The sequence below is a fragment of the Otolemur garnettii genome, unplaced genomic scaffold (assembly GCF_000181295.1).
Source record: "Otolemur garnettii isolate 467f Iridium unplaced genomic scaffold, OtoGar3 scaffold00011, whole genome shotgun sequence".
Lineage (NCBI taxonomy): Eukaryota > Metazoa > Chordata > Mammalia > Primates > Galagidae > Otolemur > Otolemur garnettii.
In genome coordinates this window covers 8,536,834-8,545,362 of record NW_003852406.1, presented here as the reverse complement: position 1 = coordinate 8,545,362, position 8,529 = coordinate 8,536,834, and the positions used below count along the sequence as shown (strand labels likewise).

Sequence of the window (8,529 nt, the reverse complement as noted above, 5' to 3'; positions counted from 1 at the left end):
GTTTCCCTTTTTCCATATCCTTGTGAGCATCTGTGATTGTCTATCTTTTTGCTAAAAGCTATTTAAACTTGGTTGAGATAATGTCTCATCCAAGTTTTGATGATAAATCAGTTTTGAATTGCAATTCTCTGATAACTAATGAGGCTGAGAAATTTTCATACTTTGGGCTATTTGTATGTTTTCATTTAAGAAATATCTATTCAGATCTTTTGTCCATTTTTAAACATATTATTTGGGTTTGGGGGATGTTTGTTTTTTCTATTGAGTTATTTGAACTCCTTACATATTCTGGCTATTAACCCCCAAATACCATATTATACAGAATTCCACTATAGGATATATATCAAAAAAGAAAATAAATCAACATATTGAAGAGATATGTGTATATGCACTCACACAGTTAATGTAGCACTAGTCACAATGGCCAAAATATGGAATCAACCTAAGTGTCTATCAATGGATGAATGGATAACAAAAATGTGGTATGCACACATAATGGAATATTATTCAGATATAAAAAGAATAGAATTCTGTCACTTGCAGAAACATGGATGGAACTGGAAATCATTTTATTAAGTGAAATAAGCCAAGCACAGAAAGACAAATATTGCATGTTCTTACTTATATGTGAGAAGTAAAAAATGGATCTCGTGAAAATAGACAATAATATTGGTGGTTACCAGAGGTCAAGAAGGGGAAGGAGAAGAGGAAGAGAGATTGATTAATGGGTGCAAATATATAGTTTGATAGAAAAAAGATGACCGGTATTTGATAGATGAGAAGGATGACTATAGTCAACATTAATCAATTATACATTTCAGAAGCTGGAAGAGAATAATTTGATTGTTCCTAACATAAAATATATGATAAATATTTAAGGTAATGGATATTCTAATTACCCTGATTTGATTATATAAATGTATCAAATTATTACATGTATCCCCAAATGTGTAAATCAAAAATATGTATCATTAAATTTTTTTTATTAGAGCAGGACTCTCAGGTTTCCTACGAACCTCCCAGGTCAGCACTATGGGGACCTGTTTCCCGAGGCAGTCCAGACCAAGATGTGGAATAGTGGTGGATTTGACAGCTATGGCAGCACCTCCAACGGGTGAGCTGGCGGCTACACATAGTTGGTGGGGCTTTGGATCGCCAACATCTACTCAGTCCAAAAGGAAATCAAGAGCCCGACCCCAGCCCATGGTGCCCTGTACTATACCTCAGTTGCTTTCTGCCACCCTCGTTGATGAAGTATTCAAAATTGGGAATGTTGAGATTTCACAGGTCATTATTGTGGGGATAAGTAGACATACAGAGAAGGCTCCAAACAACATTGTTTGCAAAATAGATGACATGACAGCGGCACTCATGGATGTTCACCAGTGGGTTGTCACAGATGACACTGGTGGTGAAAACACTGTGGTTCCTCCAGAAACATGTGAAAGTGGCAGGCCACCTGAGATATTTTCAGAACAAAAAGAGCCTGGTGGCCTTTAGTCAATGCACACATGACACTGACCAATGCTAACAGCCAGCCCCCAGCAGGGAGAGCACCCATCAGCAATTCAAGAATGCACGAAGCAGGGAGCTTTGGTAGGGCCAGCTTCATGCCAGCAAATGGCCTCACTACGGCTCAAAACTAGGTGCTGAATTTGATTAAGGCTTGTCCCAGACCTGAAGGATTGAACTTTCATGATCTCAAGAACCAGCTTAAACATATGCCTGTAGCCTCAGTTAAGCAAGCTGTGGATTTTCTGAGCAATGAGGGGTACATCTATTCTACTGTGGATGGTGATCACTTTAAATCCACAAATGCAGAGTAGCTGGATCTAAATTGGGGACCTATTTTCCAGCTGGTCCTATTTTTATAGTCTTTTGTCTCCAGCTGTGCATATGTTTGGCCACCAACGTGACTTCTAGGAAGTAGGTTTCATCTGTAAAGGTCTCAGCTGACATTCCTTTGAAACTTACTGCTCTTCTGTGTTTTGTTTTGTTTTTCTAGCTCCAAGTATTATGGGTAATTAACAGGACTATGATCCAGAGTGAAATTTTTTGAAGAAGTTACAAATAAGCTAGTTATAGGATCAGGACAGATAGAATGAAGAAGAATGCTACCAGAAAGAGTACTCAAATAATGCTCAGGTGTTTCTGTTCCTAAAATGTTTCCCACTGAAAGGAGAAGAGTGAGGCCAGGGTCTGTGGGCAGAGCACTAGCCAAGAAATGAGCTGACCTCTTCCTGTTTTTATTTCCCACTTTGGTTATGTGATGTTACTTCCAGAATTGCACTTTTCCTCACCTGCTTGTCATGACTACTGTCGTGATAGTATATTTATATGAACATGAAGTTCAAGGCTGGTGGCCTCCAAGGGCAGAGGAGAGGAAGAAGTATCACTGCATTTTATACCAAGTAAGCACATTCATATGTTTAATGAAAGCGTTCTGTTGTGAAAAAAAATTTTTTTATTAGACATTTATTGTTGAATTCATAATGTATCAGTATCGCTTGGTACATTTCAAATGTGATTTGATTGATAACACTTTACTGGAACATTTTTTCCCCTTTCTAAAAACAAAAATTAAAATTAAAACTTTTTATAGTGAAAAAAATGTATTAAAATAAATCCAGGAACATGACGATTATGCCTCCACCATGCTCATTTAAATAATAAGGAAACTAATTTAAGAAAAAGGAATGCAAGCTAAGAATATATGGAAGGAAAATTATCATTCAAGATGTTAATGAATGTTCACATTAAAAGTGAAAAGTATTTTAAACATAATGAAGTTCACTAAGTTTGTTTTACATAAAGTAAATATACAAAACTCTGTTATATTCCTGCCAACTAGCACTAAATTGTTAGGACTAAACTGTTAGGAAATATAATTTTTTCAAAAAGATATCAACACCACATTTGCAATAGCAAGGAAAAAAAGTATTTTGGAATAAAAGTAGCAAAATCTGTGCCAAACGATAGTGCAGAAAATTAAGATCTAGCCATCTATTTAATAAACTTCACATTTAGAAGAACAGTTTATTTATTTATCTATTTATTTTTGAGAGAGAGTGTCACTCTGTTGCCCAGGTTAGAGTACCATGGCATCATCATAGCTCACAGCAACCTTTAACTCCTGGGCTCCAGTGATCCTCTTGTCTTGTCTTCCTGAGTAGCTGGGACTACAGATGACCACCACAATGCCTGACCACTTTTTCTATTTTTAGTAGAGATAGGGTCTTGCTCTTGCTCAGGCTGGTCTTGAGCTCCTGAGCTCAAGCAATCTTCTTGCCCCAACCTCCCAGAGTGCTAAGATTACAGGCATGAGCCACCACGCCTGGCCTAGAAGAACAGTTTAGGTTTACAGTAAAATTATAAAGATAGTGTTGAGAGTTCTCTGTATACTTCACATCCAGTTTCTTATTATTAATATCCTGCATTAGTGTGGTTCTTTATTATGTTAATGGACAAATATTTATGCATTATTAACTAAAATCCATATTTTATTTAGATTTTCTTAGTTTTTAATCCAATGTTCCTTTTCTGTTCTAGAATCCCAGCCAGGACACTGCCTTGCATTTTAATATCATGTCCCTTGGCTATGATGGTTTCTCAGAGTTTCCTTGGTTTTGATGTACTTTGACAGTTCTGAGCATTTTGTAGAACATGTCTTTATTGAGATTTGCCTGATGTTTTTCTCATTAAAATGGGGTTATAACTTTTGGGAAACAACACCGCAGAGGTAAAATGCCCTTCTCATCCCATCATACCAAGGGCATTTACTATCAACTTTACTTTTCACTGTTGATATTGACTTGATCATGTGGCTAAAATAGTGATTGTCAGGTTTCTCCACTGTATATTACCATTCCCTGCACCTGCTTCCGTACAGTACTCCAGGGGTCCTCAATCTTTTTAAACAGGGGGCCAGTTCACTGTCCCTCAGACTATGCCCTGGGACGAGTTGGCTGCTAAGCAGGACAGGCAGCGGCAGCAAAAACAACCAGCAGGCCGGATAAATGTCCTCGGCGGGCCACATGTGGCCCACGGGCCATAGTTTGAGGATGCCTGCCGTACTCATTGGAAGGAACTTTCTATGCTTAGCCTAGGCTGCAGTAGTGGGGATTTATACTCCCTCTCCTTGACAGCAGAGTGTATTAAGGTTAGGGTTCTTCAGAGAAATAGAAATGATAGAATATGTAGATAAAGATATAGTAGATAATCTATGTGTCCATAGATTATCCATCTCTATCTCTGTTATATAGAGAGATTTAATAGAAATTACCTGACAATTATGGGGGCTGACAAGTTCCACAATCTGCTGTGTGCAAGGTGGAGAATCAGGAAATCCCATAGTATAATTCAGTTTGAGTCTGAAGGCCCAAGATCCAGGGTCACTGATGTCTGAAGGTAGGAAGGAGAAGATGCATGTTCCAGCTCAAGAACAGAGAGATAATTTTCCCTTTCTCTTTTGCTCTGTTGGAGCCCTCAATGGGTTGGGTGAGGCCTGCCAGCACTGGTCTACCAATTCAGCCTACCAATTCAAATACTAATCTCTTCTAAAAACAGTCTCACAGATATACCTAGAAATAATGTTTTCACAGGTGTCTGGCATCCTACATTGACACATGAAAGTATCTGTATATGTGTATAATGACACACAGAGTATCTGTAATATATATAATTGTGTCAGAACTATGTCTCTTCTTCCCTGTTAATTTACTTAACCATTTATTTATATTAGCATGGACTTGTGTATATTTACTTTCTACTTTGGGCTATATTGTAATTCTACTTTACTTTATTGCTCAAATTATTCTACCTTTGGCCATTGGGAGATCTTTGACATACTCGTATCATTGTGGGTTTGATCTTTTTTTTTTCTTTTACCTCCTTTCTCTTTTTTCCTTTTTGGCACTATAACATGCCTAAGGTTCATCTTTTTTTGTTTTTTGTGTTTTTTTGCCCTGGGTAGAGTGCTGGGGTGTCACAGCAGCCTCAGTCTCTTGGGCTCAAGAGATCCTTTTGCCTCAGCTTCCCAAGTAGCTGGAATTATAGACATGCACCACAACACCCAGTTAATTTTTATATTTTTAGTAAAGGCAGGGTTCTTGCTCTTGCTCAGGTTGGTCTTGAACTCTTGAGCTCAGGTGATCCACCTGCCTCGGCCTCCCAGCGTGCTAGGATTATAGGTGTGATCTACCATGCTTGGCCTCCAGGTTCATCATGTACACAACCTGACTTGGTCCTATAATCAGCCTTCCTTTAAGGAGCCCTTATTCCTTTGATTGAAGACTTTTATTTATTGTTTAACCTCATAATTTCATTTTTCTTCTTCTTTATTTTTACTTTTTTTGGGGGGCGGGGGGAATAGAGTTTCATTCTGTTGCCTGGGCTATAGCACAGTGGTGTGATCATAACTTAACAACCTCAAACTCCTAGACTCTAGCAGATCTTCTGCCTCAGCCTTCCAAGTAGCTGGAACTACAGGGGTGTGCTACCATGTCCAGCTAATTTTTCTATTTCTTATAGAGACAGGGGAATCTCACTATTTGCTTAGGCTGGTCTTGAACTCCTGGCCTCAAACAATCTTCCTGTCTCAGCCCCCTAGAGTGCTGTAATTACAGGTGTGAGCCACCATATCTGGCCCACTTCTTCTTTTTTAAAATTTAAAACAATCACATTTTCAAAAGTTTTGAATTTGAAATTTATAGAAAAATTTGAAAGTTTAGTTCAAAGAGCTTTTCTTCTTGTACCACTTGGGTATATTTTGCCAACTTACTGCCCCACCTCTTAATACTTTACTGTGTACTTCTTACAAACCAGGTCACAATACAACTATAAAATCGGCAATTAACATTCATACATTATAATGATCTAATTCTCAGATATATCCATTTTTTAGCAAATGTTCAAATAATGTCTTTTATAGCGATAGGGATCAGAATCATGAGTTGCCTTTATTTGTCCTGCCTCTGTGATGGTTCACTTGAAGGATATTTATGAATGAGATTAACATTTAAATTAGTGAAATTTGGGTAAAGTCAGTTGCCCTCTAATTAGTGAAAGGCCTGAATAGAGCAAAAAGACTGGGCTCCTAAAGCAGAGGGAATCCTCCAGCAGATGAGCCTTGGATTTCTTTTGTACCACCAGCCCACATCTCCCGCCTGCAGCCCCACAGGACATATTTTAGACTTGCCAGTGTCCATTATCACATGCAGTAATTCCCTGTAATTAATCTTTTCTTGTGTATACACATCCTATTGTTTGTTTCTCTGGAGAACCCTAATACATTCTCTTCTGTCTGCCAGTCTGGAACAGTTCATGATATTATTTTGACTTCAATATTCTTGAAACTATTTCAGATTTGGGGAGTCATTGCTCCCAGACTATCTTCCTGTACAAAGGTAAGGCATATACGTAGGTATGTGTACAATAAATACACAACACGTGTTTATATCTACCATTTATTTCTATATCCATATATATGGTATATATTGTAAACTTTGAGTTCATATCAACACTTCCAATTTTATTATAACAATATATTGCCCATTCCAGTTTTCTCCCTTTCCATGCTTATAACTCCTTGGAAAAACAGGGTTCTCATTACTGCTCATTTTATTACATATCTGAGGAAGTCGCTCTATAACTGATTTTCCACTGCTGCCATCACCATTCCACTAAGCAGATCCTTCCTGGACACAGTTGGGCTCTGGTACCCTGTGTATGTAAAGATCTAGAAGGACTGGCAAAAGATATGCAAAGCAAAATATTAAAATGGGCAAACTTGAATAGGCACTTTCAGAAGAGAAAACCTAAATAAATAACCAATATGGCAAAGTTGTTCAATAATCAGTGAAATGCAAATTAAACTCAAAATGAAATAGTTTATATTTACAAGATTGGCAAAATATCAAGTGTAAACAAAGATGTATAGCAGTGATTTTTCGACTGGCATGCTGTGAAAATTTTTAAAGATCATTAAATTATTTCTGAAAGAAGTTCAAAGTACAGGAATTACATTCTTTTTTATACTCCTTTTTTTGATCAACGTAATTAAAGTGTGACATGGAAATTTAACTACAGTGCTATGAGATAAAAAAGGTTGAAAAATACTGATGTCTCGCAATGAGGACTTTCATATGCTCCTGGTTGGGTGTAGACCTGTACTTTAGTCATTACGAAAGTTTTGAGATACACAAAAATCAAGAAACGTAAAGTCCACATGGACGGAAACAAATGAAGCCCTCCCAGCAACACTAAAAAGCTGACCAAGTTGAAACTTGCACTAGTGAATCAGAAAGGACCCTATCAGCTGAGTTTCTTGGAAGTGAAATAATGGACCAAAACACAGTCTGTCTCAAAATTTTTATAGTGACTCATGTACAACCTTTTGGAAATGAATCTGGCATTATTCAGTAAAGCTCTTTCAGTCTCAGCTGGAAAAACCATTCTTAGACATGTACCCCGGAGAAGCTCTTTCACAAGAGTTCCAAGAGATATATGAATGACTGTTTATAGCAGCATTATTTGTAATATCAAAAAAACCCCAAACAATATTTTAATTACAAAAAATAAAAGAAAGTATTGCTTTTCATTGCTGAAGCGTAAAATCTAAACTTCTTCACATAGCATGAAAAAGAAAATTGAAACAAGAAGTACTGTTTTGTGTTTGGGTTTCATTGGGGAAAAACTTCTGGAGTTCATTTTTTAAAAAGTATAAGGGGCTGAGTCATTAAACCCCGTAATCACAAACTATATTTTTATCTTTGAATATGTTGTATATGAGTTTAAAAAAACAGAAATTAATGCTATGGAGGCTTTTTAGATTTAGATAAGCCAACAATTTCTAACCATTCTGTAATTTTGCACTCATGTTTACTTAATTGCCACCTCTTTCGGACTAACACAGAAGATAAAATTTGGATTATGTGTCAGTAGAATTCTGATACATGAGTGAAATGGACCCTGTAAAGTACAACAAACTCTTACATAACAAATATGGGCTATATAGCCTCGTTCCTACCGATCAGCACTCTAAATTGTTAATCATAATTCAGAATTATTTTGAATTCCTTGAGGAAAATGAAAATTAGACTTTAAGATTATAGAGTTTTGCAAATTTCTGCAATTGTAGAAAAACAAGATATGGATTCTGCCTTGGGTGCTTATAATTTTCCCCAGTCCCTTTTATGGGGGCTTTATTGGGTGGCCGTCTTTCTGTAATCGTGGAAGCATAAAACCTATCAGACGTGTGCATTAAAAAGCATGATTAGTCCACAGCCCAGGAAGCCCTCGTTCATTTTCTTTTTCCCGCTTCTTCACTTCCGTCCAGTGGTGCCGCTGATCAACGTTTAGCTAAGCCGATTAAGAGGCTTAAACCTGAAGGTTGGACGTAGGCTTTAAAGATTGGACAGACCATAAACTAGGTAATAGCTTAAGACTTGGCACGGTGTTTACAAGCCACAGGACAGAATTTCACATACTGAGTCCAAGACTGATGAGATCCCCTCAGGTCTCCCCACTTGC

The 8,529-nt window shown here is 37.4% G+C and overlaps 1 pseudogene; it reads left to right on the top strand.

Annotated features, from left to right (window-relative positions):
• Positions 1 to 1,067: 1,067 nt before the first annotated feature.
• LOC100959088 lies at positions 1,068 to 1,826 on the top strand (annotated as a pseudogene).
• The last annotated feature ends 6,703 nt before the right edge of the window (positions 1,827 to 8,529 follow it).